Source organism: Physeter macrocephalus, chromosome 19 (assembly GCF_002837175.3).
Source record: "Physeter macrocephalus isolate SW-GA chromosome 19, ASM283717v5, whole genome shotgun sequence".
In the NCBI taxonomy this organism is placed as follows: Eukaryota; Metazoa; Chordata; class Mammalia; order Artiodactyla; family Physeteridae; genus Physeter; species Physeter macrocephalus.
The window spans coordinates 71,719,602-71,743,117 of NC_041232.1; the positions used below are offsets into that span (position 1 = coordinate 71,719,602).

Genomic DNA, 23,516 nt, shown 5'->3' on the forward strand with positions numbered 1-23,516 from the left:
GGATCCCACATGCCGCGGAGCGGCTGGGCCCGTGAGCCACGGCTACTGAGCCTGCGCGTCCGGAGCCTGCGCTCCGCAACGGGAAAGGCCACGGCAGAGGGAGGCCGGCGTACCACAAAAAAAAAAAAAAAAAAAAAAAAAAAAAAAAAATCACAACAAATGACGTCAGTTACAAAGCACACCTGCGCACTTTGGTGCATTTTTCTCCGTGTCGTGTGATTAACCACTACGCACACGCGTGCATGTGCGACCACACACACAAACACACCCTCAGACCAAAAAGCAGAGTTGACATGCAAGGAATTTCATGCTTCTTGAGTAATTTGAAAAGATACAAAGTCCAAATTAACCATCCCGAGCACGAAGGTGTGCAAGTTCTCATTTCAAGGGAAACCACAGCCTGGCAGTCGTGTCAGCCCCTCCCCTTGCCGGGGCCTGAATCACCTGCACGTTATGGGATCTGCTGATGACGGCCAGCGTTTCTGTCACTGCAGCCTCAGCAGCCTTGGGCCACACCCCTCACCCATTCCCTGCCCCAGACTGTGGGGCTGAGGGACCTCATCTCGAGAAGGATGGAACTGGGGAGGACAGGACCTTTATTTATTAGTTTATTTTATAAATCTACTTATTTATTTATTTATGGCTGCGTTGGGTCTTCGTTGCTGCGTGCGGGCCTCACGCCATGGTGGCTTCTCTTGTCGCAGAGCACGGGCTCTAGGCGCCTGGCTTCGGTAGTTGTGGCACGTGGGCTCAGTAGTTGTGGTGCACGGGCTTCCTTGCTCCGCGACATGTGGGATCCTCCCGGACCAGGGCTCGAACCCGTGTCCCCTGCATTGGCAGGCAGACTCTCCACCACTGTGCCACCAGGGAAGCCCTAAGGCCCTTTTTCTGCTGCTGACAGTTTCTGTGACCCCTGGTCATGTCACTTTTCGGAACCCACTTCCTTGTTTGTTAAATGACAGCACCTGCATTAGAGTTTCTGTGAGGAATAAACGAGGTAACTTTAAGAGCTCTGGCGATGCCAACGTGCTATACAAATGTGGTTGATTATATTATTATTGATAAAATGCTTACTAGAAAAAATACAGTAGTTCCTTTTTCCCCCTTAAGATGGCTTGAGAAGGATTTCAGACTTAAGTGATTAAGGAAGGCCCCACGATGTAACGAACAACGTCTTTGGTTTGAACTGTGTATAGGGCTGGGCGCTGGCTGCAGAATTGTGGGAATGTGTTGGGTGTCCACGGTCACCAATTCTGATACCACTGTGCTCAGGCATTTTGCTGGAGAAGACCATGTCCTGCTGTTTATTAAACATTTCTGGGTAGAGAGAATTGTTCTTTTTTCCCTGGAGAGGATTTATTTCTTAGTGCCAGGCTCCAGGTTGGCTGTACTACCCTCGGCTTTTTGCTTGGCAGACGTGCAGCCAGGTCATAAGGGGGAATTTATGGCAGGTCTGGGTAAGAACACTAGAAGAGGAGAAGAAAAGGGACCTGGCTGTTGAAAGGGAAGCATGTTAGCCTTGGCATCTCTGGGCCCACTTTGCCCTGGGGGCTTGGATTTGAACACTGGATCCTGTGGGTTCCCTCCAGGGGGGAGGGGGAGGGGAAGGAGCATTAAGAAGGAGAAAGAAAAAATGCTTTGGTGAAAACAGAAGCAACAAATAAAATAGAGGATGGTAATTCTGGCCTGATCCCTGAGGCAGCAGAGAAAGGCAGGCTCTAGGCTGAGTGTCAAGAGCTCGGTTCCTGGGGGTGGGCGCGCTTGGCTGGGGTCGTATACTCTGGGCACGTCGGGTTGGTTTGGGAATCCTGGCAGCAGGGAAAGGAAAGGTTGTTGACCAGGCCTCTGGTTCACATGGTAGATCTTGAGTTGGGGTTGTGACAGTTCGTCCTCCTCCAATAGGTAGTTGCTAGATGTTAATTGCTGGCTAGATCATTGGTTACATTTGCATTTTTGGCTTGTTTCTTGGTGGGTCTAAAGGAGATAATTCAAACCTATGGCTTTTAAACTTTGCTCCCAAGGCTGCTTCTAAGGTTCTGCAAACATTCACCTAAATGTCATTGTTATTATTTTTAACTTTTTACAACTCTGAAAATGTGATCATAAATTCAAACATACAAAATGTGTGAGATAAAATATCTTATCAGTATGTTTTATATTCTGAGATTATGTGCTGTGTGAAATCCATTGGCATATTCTGCTGGCTTATTTTTAACCACTTCTGGATTATTGTTATATCTTAACTGGTTGAATTGGCTAGGCAGGTTATGGTCAAAAACTTCAGTTTTTATAAGCATCACGGGTGATGCCAATTCAGGTGGTCCGTGACCCGCTTCGAGAAACCTTAGGCTGAGAGGTGTTGAATGACGCCTCACTCAGAGCTGACAACCTTGGAAATAACTTTCTTCCTAGCTTAGTTATTTTCATCTGCAAAGCCATTGTTTGAGAAATATCAAACATGCTTTCTTTTTCATAACCAAAAAAATGCTGAACTGTGTTCATAATCCTGTCTAGTTTTTTGAGAGCATTGAACCTCAGATAGGCCTGTGAAATTCAGAGAGGCATTTTCTCCATTATATACACTGGAAACCTATGTACTTTGCAACTAACAGTGTATAATGCAGTTCGTTCTGGAGTTGGAGGTCTGACCTCTCCGTATGGCCAAAGCCATTTGAAGATCAGAAACTTTGGAGGCACTTTGTACCCTTTTCCACATCCACCCGGTGGCCAGGCCCTGCCCCTTCTGTCTCCTGCGGTGACCCCTCCCCTCTTGTCCTCCTACCACTGCCGTGGCCAACTTCTTATCCAGGGCAGTAGTGTCCTAACTGGTTAGATGGTTAACCACCTCCAGACTGACTCTTCTAGTCCATCTTCCTAATTGCTGCCCCAAAGTACTATCTTGTGAACTTCAAATCTTATCCTGTCACATCTGCTGAAACCCCCTGGTGGCTCTCTTACGCTAATCTGCTCGCATTTCTCACCTTACGTATCTTTGGCTCCATCCCCCCACCCCCCTCAAACATTCCCTGGTACAGGGTGCTTTTCTAGACCTTTATTCCCCGTTGCCCCTCGAGGATGCCCTCCCTCCCCTTCCTGACAGTCCCTTGCTAACAAGTCTTTTACTCCCTTGCTCTGTTTCCTCTACCCCCGCCATCGTACCTGCATATGTCTGCAGATCTGTCTTCTCTCAAGCAAGGTTGAAAATTTTTAAATTCAAAGACAGATTTTCAGAATAATCTCTTCACACAGTGATTATATACTTGGCTTCTTTTACTTTAAAAATGTTTATTAACGTGAGGGAGTCCAGAGTAATCTGGCCCTTGCTGTCAGAGAGCTTACAGTCTAGGGAGAGAGACAGGTATGGAAAAGATACATGCGAGACAGTATGTACCAATTATGGAAGTAAGAGTTCAAACCAAGAGGAAGACAGAAATGGATGAAAGCCACTGCTTCTCACAATCGAGAAAGCCTGAAGGCTGCAAAGGAAGAGAGGGGTGATGGGGTCTTGAAGAATGCAGGGGGCTGAGGCGGCAGGCAGAGAGGGCATTTCTAGCAAGAAGGCTTGGAGGAGAGAAAAATCTCAGGCAAATGGGCCTGTGTTAGTGGTTAGGTGAGTGGCTGAGTGGAAAGGAGGTGGGGCTGGAGGGGTGGGTTGAAGCAGGTGTGTAGATGCGATTTGCTAAGGTGTCAGTAGGCTTTTCTCGTTCGTGCAGGGTCTGGGGGAACGTCTCTGCCATTTGAGGGCTGGGATTTTGCATGGTTGCCGTGACACATGACATGGTTGACTCTGCTTGATTTAATAAGAATTTGTTTTATGCCCTAAATCAGGAGTCAGCAAACTTTTCCTGTAAAGGGCCAGATAGTATAAATATGTTAAGCCTCTGTTTAGAGCCTGTTCAGAACAGACTGCATTATACGCTGTTAGTTGTGAAATACACACATTTCGAGTGGAGAGAAAGCCTCTGAATTTCTTGGTCTCTGCTTTAAGCTGGGCGAAGTGTTCTTGGCAGGGTTCCGCACCCTCCATCCCTGAAGCCTGCTCTGCAAACAGGCTCCCGTTCAGCTCCTCCAGCTCGGAGTGTGCAATGTGCTAGGTATGCCTCTGTGTTTACAGTATGATTGTTTGCCTGTTCTCCTGGGTAATGAAAAGAGGACCTGTGGGGCTGGCCTGGTTAGGAGAGCTTTCCTGGCAGGGGCAGTGGGGAGGGTACCGTGGAGAGAAAGGGGGAAGGTTTGAGCTGGGCTGTAGCGTTGATAGTTTCATCTGGATAAACAGTGAAGAGCTGGCGGGCACTGCAGAGAGGTAGGTTGGTTGGGAGGACCTGACACGGCAAGGATTGAGGAGACACAAGTAAGAGAGGTCTCTGGGGGCTGGTAAATCGTGTAGACTTTTCCTTAAGACAGGCCGACTTCTGGAGCCTTTCCAGAAAGTTGCTGGTGTGTTTTCACTAGGAACTTCCCAGTGGCAGGGATAGGGGGCAGGGGGGCAGCAGAGGGAAATGGAAGTGAGGGCTGAAGCTGAGAAACAGTCCTTTCACATTATTGTAGGTACATTGTTTTCTCCTGTATTCAACCACAATTAATATATGTTAATCGTGGAAACATTCAAAAGTAAAAAAAAAAAAAAAAAACCCACAGAATCGCGTGTAGTCCCATCACCAGAGATAATCACTGTTTATTCTCTGCTACCTATGTGAGAGGCATTGAAAAGGTGAACCGAGGAATCTGGTAAAAGGATAATCAGAAAATGACTTCTTTCATAATTAACTGCTTTCCGCTTATGTGCCACTTCCTGAACTCTGCTATAATTCAATTCTTTTTTTTTTTTTTTTTTAATCGGGAAGGAATAGCCCCGATGGAAACGGTGAGACTTACAGTGGAGTACGTTAGCATGGCTGTGCAATGCAGGATGTTAAAACCTTCCGAAGTGGCTTTTGTTTCTTGTTCTGTGACTCACCCACTCTGTAGCACATTTTTCATCATGTTTTTCTCTCAACTTCTACCTCATGTTTCCCTTCTTTATATTATACAGTCTCTTTTCATCACTAGGTAATGAGTTCTCCTGCTTTCCATGCCTACAATGTTATAGATAAGCCATGTTTCATAAACAAGTCAATAAAAATTTCCCCTAACCTTTGGAAAATTGTTTTAGAGGAAAAAAAAAAAAAAGGCCTTATTCCCCCTTAGTATATTACAACTGACCTATTGGAGCAATATTAAAATTAAGAATTTTAAGAAACATAATCTTTAATTAAAAGGTAAAGTTGATAGACGTGTCTATTTTACCGTTCCAACAGTATACCCATGTGAGTAGTACATAGTTTCTGCTTGCTTATTTTTCCATCTGATCCTCTTATTTCTGGCAACAAGGAGTATTTTCTAACCTGCTTAAAATGCTGTCCATTAGTTGGTAAATCTAGTGCTGCCACCTCAGAGGAGAGGCAGGAACTCTTTCTTAAAAAGGAGGATTGAACTGCTTCTCGTTATCTTATGTGGCCCATTATTCATCTATCTGATTTTAAAATGGCACTGAAAAAAAATAAAATAAAATAAAATGCCACTGAAATTTATACTCCAGGAAATTTAAATGAATGTGGTTATTAATTGCAAAAAAAAAAAAGGTTTGTGGAATAGTAACTGCAGTTATTGAAGTTAAATAAAAGGTCAGTCAGTCCATTTTGGATCAGTCCAGTGGATTTAAATTAAAAAGTTACACCTACTGAAAGGTCAGATGAATGAACAAGTGAATTTTGCTCTGTGCAGCTCATCTCCATGAGCTGACCCGAAGGGCTGGGTCTGTTTAGCTCTCTTGCAGGCTTTGATGTCTCACTTGAGTCTGAACACTCCCAGCGGGTGGGGCACTGTAGCTCAGACTGGTGTAACATTCTGCAGTTAGGCCTGTTACTTTCTGTGGGCTCCTGAAATGGATTTCCCTCTCCTGGTTACATATAAAAAAGAGAAACCCAAGGGACTACGGAGAGCATGAATTCAAAGTAGGAAGTTCCCATCTGTCTCAGGTTGGGTTGTACTGCAGAAACAAAATCTCGGTGGCTTAGACCTCGAAGGTTTATTTATTTATTGGTGCTGGTGATGGACGTCCAGCATCTGTTAGCAGGGGAGCAGTGCTCAGCGTGGCCCCCAGCAGTCCCCAGGACGGTGACAGGGAATCCCAGGGCTGGCGCGCTTCCACCACCCCTGCCATGGGGGAAGGGAGCACGGAGCACCGCACGTTGCTCTTAAAGGCTCTGCCTAGAAGCCGCAGACATCGCTTCGCTGGCTGAAGCAAGCCGTGTTGGCTGTGCCGAACTTCAGATTGAAGCAGTGCGCGTCTGCCATTGCCCAGAAGGAGGAGAAGCGGGATATTGGAGAAGAGCCTTTAGGACTCAACTGCTACCCTTTTATCCCCCTTAATGATCATGAGGCTTTGGGGCAATAGCAAAATCCTTCCTCTCACAAAGGTCCTAGCAGCCAGTCCCCCAGCCAGCTGCGGATGCTGTGCGCCATACGCTGGACTTGTGAGAACTCCCTTTTGAGAAAGTAGCTTCCCTACCCATTGCTCCATTATTCATTGTTATGGGCCGAATGGGGTTCCCCCCAAAAGATACGTTGAGGTCCTCACCCCAAGAATATAAAAATGTGACCTTATTTGGAAATAGGGTCTTGGCAGACATAGTTAAGATTGAATGGGGTGTGCGCTGATTCAATATGCCTGGTATCTTTTTAAAAAAGGGAAATTTGGATGCACACGGGGAGAAATGCCATGTGAAGATGAAGGCAGAGATCAGGGTGATGCAGCAGGAGCCAAGGAACACCAGAGATTGTCAGCGGACCGCCTGAAGCTTGGGGAGAGGCCTGAAACGGAGCCCTCAGAAAGAACCCCCCCTGCTGACACCTTGATCTTGGACTTCCAGCCTCTATGACGATGAGACAATAAATTTCTGTCGGTTAAGCCATCCGGTTTGTGGTACTTTGTTATGGCAACCTTAGCAAAGTAATTCACTAATCAATGTGCTTAAAAAACATTCTTTCCGGGCCTGGCAAGCAGACCTACTGGGGAAATCAAAACAAGGGCCACCTTGGGAAAGTTTGATGGATTCTAGCCAAGGTGATGTGTGAAGCTGCGTACAGAGAAATTCTGTTTGCATAATCTTGATGCCCCATCTCGGGAGTAACTTTTAGCAAATGTTTCTCATGTCTCGGCCCTGGAAGCAAAGAGTAAAATATGTTAGCAGGAACTCCGTATTAATAATAAGAAGAGGAATTTAGGGATGATAGTAGCAATATGAATAATCTATCTTTATCATCCCCTTGACGGTGGTTATCAATGTAGGAAGAGTTCCCGTGGGATAAAAAGCTTTGGGGACTGGAATTGCTTTTGTCAGTGATGAGGGAAGGGAGAATTGTATATCCGCAGACATGCCGGTAGCTTCCATCAGTGATTATCTCCATTGTTGTGGCAACATCTGGTCTTTTGGACAGAGTGATTTTGCATCATCTTGTTATTCTCAGTAAAGATGGTTTGTCGAACACTTAATTTTATTGCTTTGAAAAACTTTTATATAATTGATGCTTCCAGTTTAAACTATTTTGCTAAACCGTATGTCCAGATATTTTATTTAATTGTGAACCTGCTTTTTCACTATTGCCATAGAGAACAATGCCGTGGACATTGTCCAGTTATGGGTAACTCGGTGAGTGATTGGTACTGCTGCATGGCTGGGTACCAGGCTGGTACTTGTACTTGTAGGCGCTGGTGATCTACTGTGCTTCTCCATGTGTGTGCTGTTGTGGGGTGTTCTTGTGCGCGCTCTCCCTTCTATACCTGCACTATACACGCGTGCGCGCGTGCGCCCACACACACGCTGTGCCTTGCACACATGCTGCTATATTTCAGGGTCAAGAGCTATGTAATTTTAGGGACTTCCCTGGTGGTCCAGTGGTTAAGAATCCGTCTTGCAATGCAGGGGGCGCTGGTTCAATCCCTGGTCGGGGAACTAAGATCCCACATGCCTCGGGGCAACTAAGCCCACGCACCGCAACTACTGAGCCCGCACGCCACATCTAAGACTGGATGCAGCCCCCCAAAAAAGAAAACCAACTATATAATTTTAAAAATTCTGAGTAGATGCTTTGGATTTCTTAATTGATCAGTGCTAGAAAAGAAGCAAAGGATTTCTTAATTGATCAGTGCTAGAAAAGAAGGTGCTAAACGGTTACCAAGATATCCTTTTTGCAATTTCCCCCTTCCTACTGCCTGTGAACCCCAGATTTTGTGTGTGTGCTTACCACATGCTTCTGGTGCTGAGGCCTGTGGACGGGTGGTAAAGTGGTTTATGTCTCCAGTAAACAGACCCATTCAGAGAGTCCCTGAGAAGCCAACTCACCAGTGAAATGACGTACACCGGTGTGTTTTGAAGCACGAAAAATCCACATCAGTCTAATGCATTCTTGTTGCCCTTCTCTGCACAGATTGGTTGTGCCGTGAAATTTAAAATTTCAAAATGGTACAATTCATATTCAAGTCCACATGTGTTCTAATGATACCTTGCTTTTTTTCCGAAGATTTGTGTTTCTTTATTTTACTGGATCTTTTAAAAAAGACAAGTCATATCTGTTTATGTTTGCATAACCACCATAATAAGTGCTCTTCAAAGTTAGCAAATGCTGTTCTGTTAGTAAATCCTTTAACTGTTTTAAAGTTAGTAAAGTTAGTAAATTCTAGTCTTTTTTTGTGGATACATGCGTTATCCTGAAATTATATGCTGCCCAAACTGTTGTTGAAATACTTTGTTCTAATTGACTGACTACTTCAGACTTTCGTTATAGCCACCAAAGAAATGAATATAAAGCAAGAATACTTTTTGAAAAATTTTCTTATTCAGGGGTTAAATAAATGCTACAAGTTGGTTCATCTTTTGCTAAAGAGTAGTAAGAACAGAACTTGAACTCATTGGAAGGGAGCCTTGTAGGCAAACATAATTATCCTGCTTTTGAAACTTAATTGCAAAGCGTCTCTTGGCTGTAATGTTGCAAAAATTGACTTAAAGATTCAGTTCGAGATTGGAAGTGGCAAAATAATAACTGGAAAGAAGCAGAGAGTCATTTCTTTGTAATTTGGGATCATCTCTTAGAGTTTCTCTTGACAGCTAATATGAAAATTGATCTGCAGGTCTGTGGCTGGGTGGCCTTCAACACAAAATCTCAGCGAAAGGACTGATGGGCCCTTTCTCATTCTACCCCTGACTTAGTTTAGGGATTCTAAAATCTGTTGGCTTTGAGAAATAGAGAACTTTCTGTTCTTACACCGTTGCAGCATTTCCTCCGGATACTGTAGTATTGTTCGGAATTATATTTAAACAGTTTTCTCATACTTCTTTTGGCACTACGTAGTGGTTGCCTCTGGGCACGTGTGTCCATGACTGATCCTGCAAAATCATCCTCTTTGTTTACAGTGAACTTGGACCATTGCCCTGATATCATCATGTCGGTTTCCAGGGAGGCCCTGCTTCTGCCTCATGATCTCTAGTGGATTATTATGTACCAAGGATTGTAGAATTTTTTCTCTTCTTTAACCAGATGACTGCTTGGGTTTGTTGTTGACGTGCTTTTCCATTTTCTCTCTATTTGTTCCCATTATGTAACCAACTAGTAGAGCCATCTCCCTGTTACTAAGCTGCTCTGCTCAAGTAACACTGCAGGCTCACAGGCGAAGACTTTTACTTCAGTTATAATGAGCAGCTCTTCATCAGCATTCTTACTTTATTCTAGACGCTGATTCAAAGAACTGTGATTTGTTCCTTAAGTTTCACTTTTATTTTGTTTAGAAATTCTCTGAATTGATCTGGATAGCAGTATAGTAAGGGAAGCAAAATATGAAACTTAAGCCATTGGAAAGACTGTTTTGGACACAGTGGATTCTAGCTTTGAGTGGCTCACTGCATTTTTCATAGCAGAGAAGTCATTAGCAATTTACTAACATGAAGTATTTCTAAACATCCTTCCGGGTGTCTGGCTCTGCTAATGGCTGTGATGGGGGGAATTTAAGTTGAATAAACAGCCTCTGCAATCAAGAAATGCACATGGTGTTTGAAAAGATAAGACGTGCATACCAAACATTAGATAATAAGTCTTTGTTTTTGGAATTTTATTAAAATTAAGGCTGAATATATGTATATACCTGTGTTGAAAAACAGTAGGTTAAGACGTATCCTGAAAAAGTTTTGCCTCAATGATGCGAGTAAATTAGTGCTCTTAAATCTACTCTTAGCCTTCTTGTTTACTTAAAATAAATGAGGAAAAAATACAGAAACTCAATTCATAGTATAATAAGTCACCAAAGCTTTATAAACAGCTATCCTGACAGCTGTAAGTTTTTGGTTTTTTGAGTTTATACTGATTTATGATATTTTCCCTTTCCGATAAGCCTGTGGACATCTCTTTACAATCCGATTGATTGTAGCAGAGTTCCTGTGTCATTTTTGGTCATGTGCAGAAATATCCTCAAGATGATATCCTTGTTTGGTTGGGCTATGGATGTATTCAATCTCCACCCTCCCCTCTGTAGTTTTCTTCCCATTAATTTTTCTGGTCTTAAGGAGAAGTCATAAGAGGATAGTTACCTGGGGCTCCTTGAATTAATTTCTAGTTACCCGAATTGCTCACCAGCTTCCATTCTTACTTCCTGGGTAACAGCTTTCAGGCGCGCCAGATTTCTTTAGATTTATCTCAATTTCGTAATGATTCTTAACACTGCTGCTTTTTCTTTTCCATCTAATTCTGGGCCCCTTTAAATCTCCTTAATCCAGCTCTGATCACATTATTAGATATGGCGGAGTCATTTTGGTGAACTCCAGTTAGCTTTCTTCTTGTTAGAAACGTTAGACATATTTCTGTTTTCATTATTCTGCCCACACCTTGAAAGAAGTTTGTAAGTGGAAAGGGTGTTTGTGAAGATGCTGGGTGACTTTCTGGGTTATATGTTGCTTCTTTCTTGCCTTTTCTTTGCCTCATTTTCACTCATTTGCTCATACTTAACATCACTTACCACCTGGTATTATGTATTGAAGGTAATAGACAATAAATGCTTGTTGACTGAATGAATGAGTTAAATATGCCTGAAGTACTTAATAGAAAAACTCAACTCTTATTATTTGTCAGTTCCAGGGAAGATGGCCTTGTATATTATCAAGTTCTTCTGCGAATGCCTAAATTTTGCCATGTTATAGGACTTAATATAGTTGTTACTATTGTTTTGTTTTCAGGAAGGTCAGGAGTAGGTGTACCTCCTTGGCTAGATGGGGTTCAGTATTCTGAGTTGTCTGTTGGGAATGTTTGGACAATCCTAATTGTCCGGATTGTTAGGACAAAAGTCCACTAGGCAGATTTACATGTTTTGCCTTCTAGATTTTTCTAACCTACGGTTACTTCCCACCCCTTCAATGAGGCCTTTCCCTGAGACCAGGCTCAATTAAGATAGAAAGAAATTGATAATAGATTACCTGTAAAATTGATGGAATGAATAGTCAGCTCTCATTCCGTCCCATTCAGTCATACTGAATGTTTCTAACTCCTATTCAGGAGAAGTTCTAGATCAGTCCAGTTTTTTCTGGAAGTGGGGAAGTCAGTTTTGCTTAGATATTAAAACCTGTCCTCCTTTTTCAAATGATTCTTTCCAAGAATCAAATATTTTTAATGAAGCAGTTTTAAGAAAGCAGAATGTAGAAATTAAATATTAGAAGAACTGTATTTCTAGTGGGTAGGTACCTCATTCTTTCAGCACTTTACCCTTTAAATCTTATTCAAACAACATGTTTTAATAAGCTGTTTTCCTGCTTACACAATAAATAGAACATTATTTATTAAGGTGCAGTCTCCTCACCTATGAAAAAATTTAACTTCTTTTATAAGTAGCTATACACATTTTCCATACCTTACGTTCTTAATTATTTATACGATATTTCAGGAATATTGGAATATTTTGCATGTAGGTGCACATTCTTACCCATACAGGGTCCGTGTTTACGGTCACCACAGGTATATTTAAGTATAAGGTGGTAAAGAACAGAAATTGTATTCATCAGAATCTTTACATATCCAATTCTGAAGTTTTAAAAATATTATATAGTCATAATTGAGGTATATATAATGAACTCTACTAACATTTACTGAGTATATGCCTATAGAAGTACTCTATTCTGCAGACTGTAAGCAGATGTTCCCCAATGTTTCAACAATGTGGTCAACATTCCAGTAAAAGTGCCATATTTGAGGCGTCAATTGGACGTCTGCAAAAAGTGCTGTCCTTTTCTGAAAAATAAGTTTTATATAAAGTATTTAAAAAATACTTTATATACCTCATATAAAATTAATTAATTTTAATTTTGTTAACTTGTTTGCACTTAATTTTGTCACAGACCTCTGTCAGTGGATGGTGTCTTAAAGAGAAAGGCATCCTATGAAAATAATTAACAGTCCTTATGTAGTCTATACTCTTTATCTCATGGACACAGTGGTCCCTAGCAGAAAACAACCTGTTTCCGTATGTGGAAGAGTGAAGCCCAGCACACTGAGGATTTCCTAAAGGTAATGATAATCCCAGCAGCTTGGAATGTTGCCTTGGTGACGCATCGCATGCGGTAGTGCTAATTGAGACAGGTCAGTTTGGGTAAGCAGTCGAATATGGGACACCACTAAGGGCTCTGCTGGACATTGGAGCTGCAGTGATGAAAACATGAGCTGTTCCTCATGCATCACCTGCATTTGGAAATTTCCATGGTTTGAGGGTCATGTATGGGGGCCAATAGAATTTTTCCCAGGAGGCCAAGCATATATGAGAACATTGGATTGTTCTGTGACAATAATGATATAACCTTTTTATTGGCCCAGAATGAGCAACTGCAGGCTAACATTTACACAAAAGGAATTTAATATGCTGATAATATTTAATTGAAGAACTAGAAGAGCTGTTTTAAAACATTTCCTTCTATGACTTTTTTACTGGACACTTCTAGTTTGACACTGTTCAGGTTTAACTTTGTCCTCATTTAACTTTATCCTGTACAAATGCTAAGGAGCTTAATAAAGGTCTGTATGATCAAAAAGGCAGCTCTTAACCCAGCGTGAAATTCCAGTCTCATTTATTTTTGCTTGCCCTCTGCCAAAGAATTCAGACAACTGCATGCTTGACTTACAAATAGAGGACAAAGCGTTGGTCAGCAATTGTGTTTAAAATATGGAGTGGAAGTAAGTTTATGTAAAATAAATCCACAAGAGGAAAGAAAGTGGAATATACGTATCTCCTCCAGTATGTGCTTCCTGCCCGTGGAGTCCGCTGTGTGAAATTGTGGGTAGGGATCCTACAGGGGCCGTCAGCCCTGCAAGGTGACATTTACCCTCATGACCATGAGTTCACGTCTGTACTACAAGGCATCTGAATAAATTGAAGTAATTAAGTTCTGACTTTACATAGCAGAATCTACACCTCTGTTCACACTGCTTTTCATGTTCTTAGGCTACACATAAATATTTGATACATAGTTTTGCAGAATGAGGTCTAACAGTTTTGTAGGGCAAATTTCCATTTGCTTCCTTATGCATTATGTTTTGTCCAATAGAAAACATCAGACTTGGTAGGCAGTTGACTCATTGTGTTGGGGTTTTAATTGTGGTGAGTGTCCTTTTATATAAGTTGTGTGTGTGCCCATGTCTGTGTTTTGCTTGGAAGAACGATGAGTAAGGTAAGGGCAAAACCCGTTTGCTCTTCCTAACACAGATGGTGGGAAGGATACTCTTACAACCACTAACAAAAAACAGAATAACGCAAGAAAAAGGCAATAATCATGTGCCTAGTTCATATTCCAGATTCATTTACAGCTGAGCATCATCTTGAATATTACAAGGAAATAAGCTTTAAAATCAAATTACTGTAGAACTTTGCTAATTCATGCTTGACTAATTTGACCACCCCAGTAGTTCTCACTGAAGTCTTACTGATCTTCTGTGACCTTGAGAAAAATTTGATAGTAGGCTGTGGAGAAGACTCCTGTTACTTCTGGGTTTTTTTGTTTGTTTGTTTGTTTGTTTTTGTATAATTAGTTTGTTTATTTTTGGCTGTGTTGGGTCTTCGTTGCTGCACGCGGGCTTTCTCTAGTTGCGACGAGCGGGGGCTACTTTTCGCTGCGCTGTGCGGGCTTCTCATTGCGGTGGCTTCTCTCATTGTGGAGCACAGGTTCCAGGCACGTGGGCTTCAGTAGTTGTGGCTCGCGGGCTCAGTAGTTGTGGCTCGTGGGATCCAGAGCGCAGGTTCAGTAGTTGTGGTGCACGGGCTTAGTTGCTCTGCGGTATGTGGGATCTTCCTGGACCAGGGCTTGAACCCGTGTCCCCTGCATTGGCAGGCGGATTCTTAACCACTGCGCCACCAGGGAAGTCCCTCCTGTTGCTTCTTATTTCTGGGTTCATTGTGGAAAATGTAGTGATATACCTTAAGGTATCGTAAACAAGTAAAAGAGAATATACATCTATCTGCCAAACCCTCAAGAGAGGGAAAACATCTGCTGAAAGGCTTGGATTCGATTTTCTTCCTTACTTTTGATTGTAGGATTTTTTTTTAATGCACAAAATAGAAACGTGAGTAATTGTGAGTAGTCTCCTACTTTAAGAAAACCTACCATAAAATTTCATATTGTACAGTAAAATTTCATTTATTTATAAAAATTTTTTTAATGTCTTTGTTGAATTTGTTACAATATTGCTTCAGTTTTATGTCTTGGTTTTCTGGCCACTAGGCATGTGGGATCTTAGCTCCCCGATCAGGGATTGAACCCTCACCCCCTGCACTGGAAAGCAAAGTCTCAACCACCAGACCGCCAGGGAAGTCCCTGTACAGTAAAATTTTAAAAGCACTAAACTATGGAGAGAAGTATCAGGCAGTTTATGTAAGGCCGTTGAGGTGGGCATTAACATGATTTAGTACTAGTTTTATGACAGAATTTTGTTTCTTAAGGAAGGAAAGAAAAGTGAGAGACTTAACTGTGTTGTACAGTTTAGTGTATTGTCTACTTAGACCTTTGGTTTGCTGCTTGCCAAATAAAATGTTTTGGTTAAATATTGATTTTTATTTCCAAAACCCTATAATAGATGCTAACCAAATATATACCAACAGCACTGTTGAGGGCTTTTTAATATTGAGGTCCCAGTGAAAATGTGTCTTAAACCTTGAACATTCGCTGCATCACTTTCTCTGCAGTCTAGGTAAATATTACTAACTTGCCACCAAAATAACTGAAAGGCTCAGCTAATGACTGGCTTGTACCCTGTCCAGTTATAAAATCGGAGTGTCAGATAAACAGTGTTCCAGTTATGCCGTGTTCTCAGTGTAGATTCAGCTTGATTCCTTGCACCACGCATCTAGAGGTACAAATGTAAGTAACCACACAAAAGACCGGACCCATAATTAGGCACCATATCCTGGGTTTAGGTATAGTTATAATCAGAAATGTTTGCCATTTTATTCTGACAATTGAAACATTCCTACTGCAGTACCGCTAAGTTAATCTGCATATTCATTTATCTAGATTACATGTAAAAATAAATGAATGAGTGGCCCACGTTGCTGCAGTGATGGGTGCTAGATCGGTTGTGAATGTTTTCCCAAGTAAATATAACAGATTGCTAACGTTTACAGGTGATTGCTTTGTGTATAAACTAGCTCCGATTCAAGGCTTTGGGCCTAGTCACTTCACTCTCAGTTGCATCTCAGAAGGCTCTGCTGGAGAGCGGCTGAGGAGTAGCGGGGGGGAAGGAGCAGCTTTCTGTCTCAGGGAATTGCTGATGACTCTGGGTGCTCCTGGCTTGTGTCCCTGGGAGGCATGGCCAATAAGACGTCAGGTCTGGAGAGGGAAAAAGGTTGGGAACCAGTGAGTCTAAGCGTGCCATTTACTGAATTATTAATATTTTGATGACTAGAAGCTGCTTTTCCGAGTGCTTTTAAAATAAGTTTCCGGGCAGAAGTGTGCTTTGCACGCAGCCTGCAGAGCACGCCTCTCGAGGTATAAGGTGAATCAGTCGCGCACACTCAGAGCCTCTTCCTTCAGCTCCGGTAGCCGCTGACGGTGACAGCAACTGAAGCAAGAGAAGCCCTTAGTGAGGAGGGGAGGAAGCCTCCACTTGACACCTCATCCCCGCTGAGTCTTTATGGAGTGTCCTCAGTGTCCAAGGCGGGAGAATGTCTTCTATGGGTTTTACACGTTTTAGGGTTACCAGAGTTGTCCCCTGAAATCTGTATGTGCTAAGTGTGAAAATCTGTACAGCTCTTGGCGAGTTTTCAGGTTCTCCCTTAAATTACCTGAATTTGCTCTCCTGAACCTGAGCTCTTACCCCAGCACTGTATCCCAATGATACTCATGATTTCCGTAATAAAATTAATTGACTTTCAGGCACTTCATTCCTTATTCATCAATTTCCCATGTAACAATTAAAAGTGGCATGTTTAATATGCATCCCTCTGTACTATTAAAACAAAACATCCATGACTGCTAGCTAGCTAGATATTTTAATAAATTAATACTATCATAAACCTATAGATTGGCGTTAGACTCTGGTTGCTTGGAGCCTGTTACATGCTTGGCACAAAGCAGGCACTAAGTAAATATTTGTTGAATGAATAAATGATTGCATGAAGAAGCAAAGAAATGACTAATGGACCAACCATTTATCGTACAGTTTAGTAATCAGGAAGTTCAATAGGGAAGTACAGTGACCAGATTTCTTCTGCAAATCTTATTAGTGCAAAGGATTTGTTATTAAATATAGACCCACCTTCCTTGTTTGACTGGATAGTCTAAAATAGATCCAAACCCATTGTTTGACGAGGCTTCGTAAACGCAGAATAAAATAGATTATACTTCCCGTCCTCTGCATGATGCACTACTGTTGCTGATGAAATCCCACCCTTTTGGCAAATGTGAAACAATCACCAGCATGAAAGCTTGGAGGTTCTTCCTCATGTATATAGACAACCTTGGCCAGGGTCAGAGCTGGTAGAGCATCTAAAAATAGATAGATAATCCCTTATCTTGTTGCATACGAAAATAGTGTTTATATTAAGGCAACATTATTAGAAATGATGTGTGAGAAAAGAATCCTGGCAATGTCTTTTACAATTTAGAGCGAGAAAATACATTAATGTGACTTTGAAGCACAGGATTAGTACTGCTGGAATGTGGACCAGAACTGTAGCCAGTTTCTCTTTGATGAAAACCTGTTTGTTTATGCAGACATGTAATATTCTGTCCCATGGAGACTTGTCCCTTGCCCACAAAGTGGCACCCTGTTTTTCCACTGGATGTCCACTGAGAAACACACTGGTGGTGATAGTCCTTGAAAAAGAGAGGTATGTTAGGATAACCCCAAATCTTACTGGCTTAACACACTACAAGTTATTTCTCACTCATGCTACATGCCAACATGGGTCAGCAGGCGTGCCCATCCACGTGGTCACTCGGAGACCCAGACAGACAGAAGGTTGCACAGGAGCCCAACTCGGAGGGGCCGCTTGTCACCTCTTCTCAGAGTGCGCTGGCCAAAACTAGTAATATGGCTCTGCCTGAGGCTGGGAAACGTAGTCTTCTCTGTGTTGAGGAAGGAGAGAGAACTGGTCAGTGCTGAGCGATTTTTGCAATCGGTGAGTAACATTCTCATATTAAAATCAGTTAGTGAGAGTGTGGTATAATAAATCTAGCACCATGTTCTTCAGATTTAAATGGACTAATTTACTTTGTCTAAGTCCATGTCAAGTGGCTATTTTCTGAGCCCTGAGAATAATGGAGTCTGGTTCATTTTCCCACTGTACCAACTTAATTGGCATACAATGCATGGAATTTGGCCTGTGGTAGAATCTTTGCCTAAGAAAGGCAGCACTCATTTTCGTTTGGTATTTTCCAGTAAGCTCATTTGATATATCAATTTTTAAAGCTAAAGCGTAGCTGGGTGAAACTAAGGACCAAACAAAAATTGCCACAAACGATCGCTGGTAAGTGAAACAAGAATTTTCAGGGGTTTTTTTTGCCTCCATGGATACGGTGAACATGGCCAGCAGCTTGTTGTAACCAAGATAAAATGTATTTCATTTTCCTCCTTCCCTCCTCTCCTTCAAACCACAGCACGCACGCACGCAACCTGCTTATTTAGAACGAAGCCGTCCACGTTGTCTTCTCTTACCTGGGATATAACCAACTTAAGAAGCTAGAGTGAATAAGCCACGTAGCCATTAATTGCCTATCATCTTCAAGTGCAGAAGGTAACATGAAAGATCACAGGTCTGGGGGTTCACCAGAGGCACCTCAGTGCACAGCTCTAAAGCAGAGTCAGAACTTGAACTCATAGTTGTTGGGTGCCGACCGGTGCCTCCTCCAGGTGGCCTTCACCCGTGAAGGCGCGCAGAAAATTAAACTGAGGAGTGTACCCCCTCAGTGCCAAGGGTCCGCCGGGACTCCTCAGATGAGCCGCCCTTTAATGACTCTCTGAACCTCGTCCTGCATTCTCACTGCTGCCTCGGTGACTCCCCTTTGCCCTCCAGTTGGACTCCAGATGCCTTTGATGCTCCAGGCCTTCCTCCGTCAGGGCGCCGTGTCTGGGGGTAGCACCTTCCCTTGGGCTCTCCTGGGTTTTCGCCGTTCTGCAGGACCCTCCTCTGGCTCTGCCTGAGAGGGGGGCCTCCTCCTGCTCTCTTCTGCCCCGGCGCCTCAGCCCTCAGCGCCCCGTGTGGCCGTCCCCACCCAAGTCAGTGCTTTATTCTTGCCTTGCTCGTGGCTCATATTACACTCTATCTTGCAGTCATAGATATTTCTATATATATTTCTCCCTTTACATCCCTTTCTCTAAGCTCTTAGGAGGTCAGGATTTTTTTAATGCGTTTTCTTATACCCTTATTGTCTAGTATAGTGCTTTATATATGATTAAATGCTCACTAAGTATTGAATGAATTTATTACATGTCAGTTTTTAGTACAAACAAGTGTATGGAATGTTAGTTCCCCAATATTAATATTCTTTGCATGCTTAGATTACATACAATGTACTTGGTAAATGAATGCTTATAAAATGTTGGGCTGGCCAAAAAGTTCGTTCGGGTTTTTGGTACGCTACAGAAAAATCCGAACAAACTTTTTGGCCAACCCAATAGAATTTACTCTGCAAAGTGAGCTCTTTTGATCCATAGAATATTTATCTTAAAAACAAATGAATTGATCCTCCTGTAATTTTTTGTTCTCTTTTATAAGTTTAGTGTATTGGGAGCCTGAAAGTAACGCTGACTTTGGAGAAGGGTCTACCTAAAGTAATATTTTTCTCTGAAATCATTTTGCTGGGTTATTTCCTATCCAACTGGGTGATGTCCAGGAATTTGAGACTAGTGGTTCAGACAAACTTGTCAAACAAGACAAGAAAAATTGTACTTAGCCAGAGAAAAATTAGTTGAGGGTTACCTGGTACATGCTGTGCATGGGTTTGTTTTTCATTCAGGGGATAATTGCATCCTTGGATTCTTCCTTAACTGTTGAATCATGTTTCATAATAAAATTATTTTATGAAGCTAAGATGAGAAATGGCTTGTTGTGTTCCTGGCAGAATCAGTGCCAGCATAGTTAATGCACCAGCCTAGCTGGGTTTTAATTTAAAAAAACAAATTATCTTTTAAAAGAGTAATAAATACCCCTTTGGAACAGCAAGAAGATGTACACTGTTGATATGGGGTGACTGCTGTGTGCTTAGATGTCATTAGAAAGCACAGTAATTTTAATAACCCGGGTTGTGTACAATAAAGCGCTTGCTTTTTAAGCATACATCAGCTGTGTGCTATGATCATGTAATGATAAACTGCTTTTTATTTATGCTGTTATTTATTTAAAGTTTGAATTAGCATAACCTAGTCTTCGCAGAACATCTTATTGCTTCTGACTCATGTATTCTCTGATGTGTAATAATGGGTTCTCATGATTTATTTATAAGATCTCCTTACTCTGAGTAAGGGTTTGGGTATTAGGAAATGTTTCGTGTACTATTTGTGTTCAGTGATATGAATTCCCATTTTATACCAACCTTCACATTGGCACGTGGGAAATCTGATCATGAATCAATATCTTGGAAATGCATACCACACTTTCTGCTTTTCCCCAAAATAAACTGAAGGATTCTCCTTCCTGCCACCGTCTGGTAATATTTTCTCATTTAATTTAAATAACCAGGATAACCAGGGAGCTTTTGTAATCCTCGGTGGGATGTCTTATCAAGCCTGTTGAATTTGGTTTGACGTGGGTTCATTTTGGTTTCACCGTTTTTTAAGAACAAGTTGCATCTGGGATGGGGGGAAAGCACTTTCACTGAATGGCTCCAAATTCAATCTCTTGAATTTTTTTTTATCTCCCTGCTTTTTGAAAAAAATTGAAGTATAGTTGATAGTCTTTCACTTTCAACCAAGCAGCTGTTGACACAGATTTCTTAGCAAGTGGCTAAATAAAAACATGGCGGTTCCGAAATGAACAGAAACGGTTGCTCTGTCAAAAACTAGCAGCTGCCAGCATTCAATTTCTGTGCCACAAGTGCCGGTCTTTCTTAGGTATTCTCACTGTGAGACATTTGATTAAACCGCCCGACCAGCTTCATTTTTCCTGTCAACTTTTGAGGTCAGAGGTAAAAGCAGTTGAGAGGTTTCACATTGTGTACTTGTCTTCCGTTTTAAACTAATTATTAAATAGAATTAAAACTACAACAGTAAAAGCAGCCACCACAAAACCTTCAAGCATTCGGATGGCCAGTGGAGCTTTATTTTAAAGGAAACCATAGTTCAAATAAAATTTAAATACTTCAGTATTTTAAATGTCTCACTTAATCGTGTGGCCTCAGAAACCACAGTTTTAATGAACTCAGAATAGTGAGGGATGTTACAGCATTTTGCTTCATGCTTTTGTATAACACTGTGAAGGAAGACGATTGCAGCAGACGTGCGTGTACATAGATGTACAATCAGCCAAGCTGTGCCTGGGCTCTCAGGGCAGGCACATAAAGGTGGCGGAGGCTTTTTGGATGTCGAGAGAGGAAATGACTGGCAGGTAATAGAGATTCTCTTCAGAATCCTTTAGGTTTTATGGGGGGAAATAGTTCTTTTAAGCAGACTTTGAAGGGGTTTGGAATAGACAGGTATTTCCTTTTTGCCTGTGTCGTCTTCGTGTTTCCAGGAAGAAAGCACCTCCTGGTGTGTGAGCACAGACCGGAAGCATTGGGCAGGGCAGGGGAAATGTATTGTGTGTGCATCTCAACCCGATTAATGAGTCAGTTGTAAAATAATGTTGGGGGGCAACCTTCAGGTGGTCCCCTGATCTCTCTCACGGAATCTGAGTTTGGCCCATGAGTAGCATTTTTATTTCTGGTGGTGCCCAGGATAAAAGTTTGAATGGAACCTCACAGAGCTGTTGGTCAGGAGGTTCTTTGGGTTCAAACAGGATTCCCCTGGCAGTTCAGTCTCTGCTAGTTTCGCAGAAAACATCCCTGTCGGTCCAGGGGTGAGGCATCCTCCCAGGCCTCCGGTTCTCTTCTCCTAAAACAGGTTTTTGGACTGGTCTTTGCCCACGTATGAGTTTCCTATGGCTGCCGTAACAACTTACTTGCAGACTTAGCCTAAAAATGCAGAGACGAATTCTCTCACAATTCTGGAGGCCGGAAGTTCAAAATCAGAATCACTGGACTAAAATCAAGATGTCAGCAGGTCTGTGCTCCTCCAGAGGCTCGAGGAGAGAATCAGTCCTTTACCACGTCCAGCTTCTGGTGGCTGCCAGCATCCCTTAAGCTGTGGCCACATCACTCCAGTCTCTGCCTCCAAGGTCACACTGCCACCTCCTCTTCTATCTTCAGTCTCCCTCTGTACTTCTCCTATAAGGACACTTGTAATTCCATTTAGTGCCTACCTGGATAATCCAGGATAATCTGCCCATCGCAGGATCCTTAACTTAGTCATATCCGCAGAGGTCATTTTTTAGATAAGCTGACATTTACAAGTTCCAGGAATTTAGGACCTGATATCTTTGTAAGCCATTACTCAGCCTACTACACCCCATTTTCAACACCTGGGACAGTTTACAGAGAAAGCCAAAGGATTCAGAGTCTATCCTGCAGGGGTCGTTTTACTCTTGAAGTTAAATCAAGCAGTTATTGAGAATGTACTGTGTGTTGTTGCTGTTCCTAGGCACAGTGGGAGATAGAAACAAAGATGTATAAGACTGTGTCTGTCCTGAGGCTGCTTTTGGTTTTGCTGGAAGGGAAGACGTACGTGTAAAATGAGTCGTAAGGAAAAGGTCACGTTAGATCCAGAGAGCCGGGGAGTGGTACCAACAGGGGTTGTTCGAGCCCCTGAGCCTGTGTGCGTGCTTGGCGTGGATGGCTCAGTGCGCTGGAACATTAGACCTAGGAGAGATTTAAATGATCACGTCCAACTCACCACTTGACTGTTCCCCATTGCATTGTTTTCTGCTGTCTCCAGGTCTTTTCCCAAGAGCTGCCTCCTGCAAGTGTGCCTTCCTGGGTGTCTTATTCTTTCCTGTTGCACTTTGATGGTGTCATTATCTAGGCTTCAGTATCTCTTTCTCCAATAAAATAGCAGTTCAGATTCTTGAAGGTAATGCCTGTGTGCTAGCAAACACAAATAGAATCACTTCTGTAAATCAGTGATACAGAAGAATAAAATCTAGGAAACAAATTTACAGTAGAATCAATCTGTTACAGTATCATGTTCTGTCATTTGGAGTAATTGGAATTTGCCCTAGCTCAATCTGTCTACATGAATGTCACATATCTTGGTGACAACTATGATAATATCCCTTTAAAAAGAAAAGGGATTATCTTTTCTGTATATATGTTTTAAGAGAACCTGCATGTCTCTGAGTTGTAATTCATGATTTTGATAAGAGTCCAGGGCTATCTGCTGTTGAGTTTATCTCTGGGACCCTGGTTATCTTAACTAGATCCACAGAGACAAAACATGGAGAGATGAGCCAAGCCCGAGTTCGAATCCTGGGTCCATCACTACCTGGATCCTGGCCCTGCTTAGTGGACCGGATGATATGAGCAGGTCACTGAACTTTTCTGAAGCACAGGTCTCACATCTTCAAAATGGGGCTAATGATGGTACCTCCCTCAGGGTTATTAGGATGATTAAATGAGATAATGCATATAAAGTGCTTAAAAACATGTCCTTAAAGTCTGTCTTTTCCATCTCTCTCCCCTTTTTTCCTTTCCGAAAAATGTCTGTGGGCTGATCGAATTTACTGGTTCTGATTAGCACACTGCCCTAAGTAATCAAACACTGTCCCATCTGGTCCCTTCCAGCAGGCACATGATGACAAATGGAACATTTCTTGGGATACCTTTCACCTTGGATGTCATCCAGGCTTCTAAATTACTTTTTTTTTTTTAAGATCTTTTTGATGTGGACCATTTTAAAGTCTTTATTGAACTTGTTACGGTATTTCT

At 42.2% G+C, this 23,516-nt stretch overlaps 1 protein-coding gene and 2 long non-coding RNA genes across 14 annotated transcripts in view; 2 read left to right on the forward strand and 1 right to left on the reverse strand.

Annotated features, from left to right (window-relative positions):
- Positions 1 to 6,795, forward strand: part of LOC129391571 (uncharacterized) — a 13,276-nt gene extending 6,481 nt beyond the window's left edge. Inside the window, exon 3 of the long non-coding RNA XR_008615924.1 lies at positions 6,730 to 6,795. This is a non-coding gene — a long non-coding RNA (uncharacterized lncRNA). The remainder of the gene's footprint in view (positions 1 to 6,729) is intronic.
- Positions 1 to 23,516, forward strand: part of NEDD4L (NEDD4 like E3 ubiquitin protein ligase) — a 347,561-nt gene that overhangs the window by 222,372 nt on the left and 101,673 nt on the right. The window lies entirely within an intron of this gene.
- Positions 12,317 to 18,926, reverse strand: LOC114484354 (uncharacterized). Its single transcript, XR_003677126.2, has 3 exons — positions 18,217 to 18,926; positions 17,559 to 17,627; positions 12,317 to 17,045 (listed from the first exon to the last, which is right to left on the reverse strand). It is a non-coding gene; the product is annotated as an uncharacterized lncRNA (long non-coding RNA).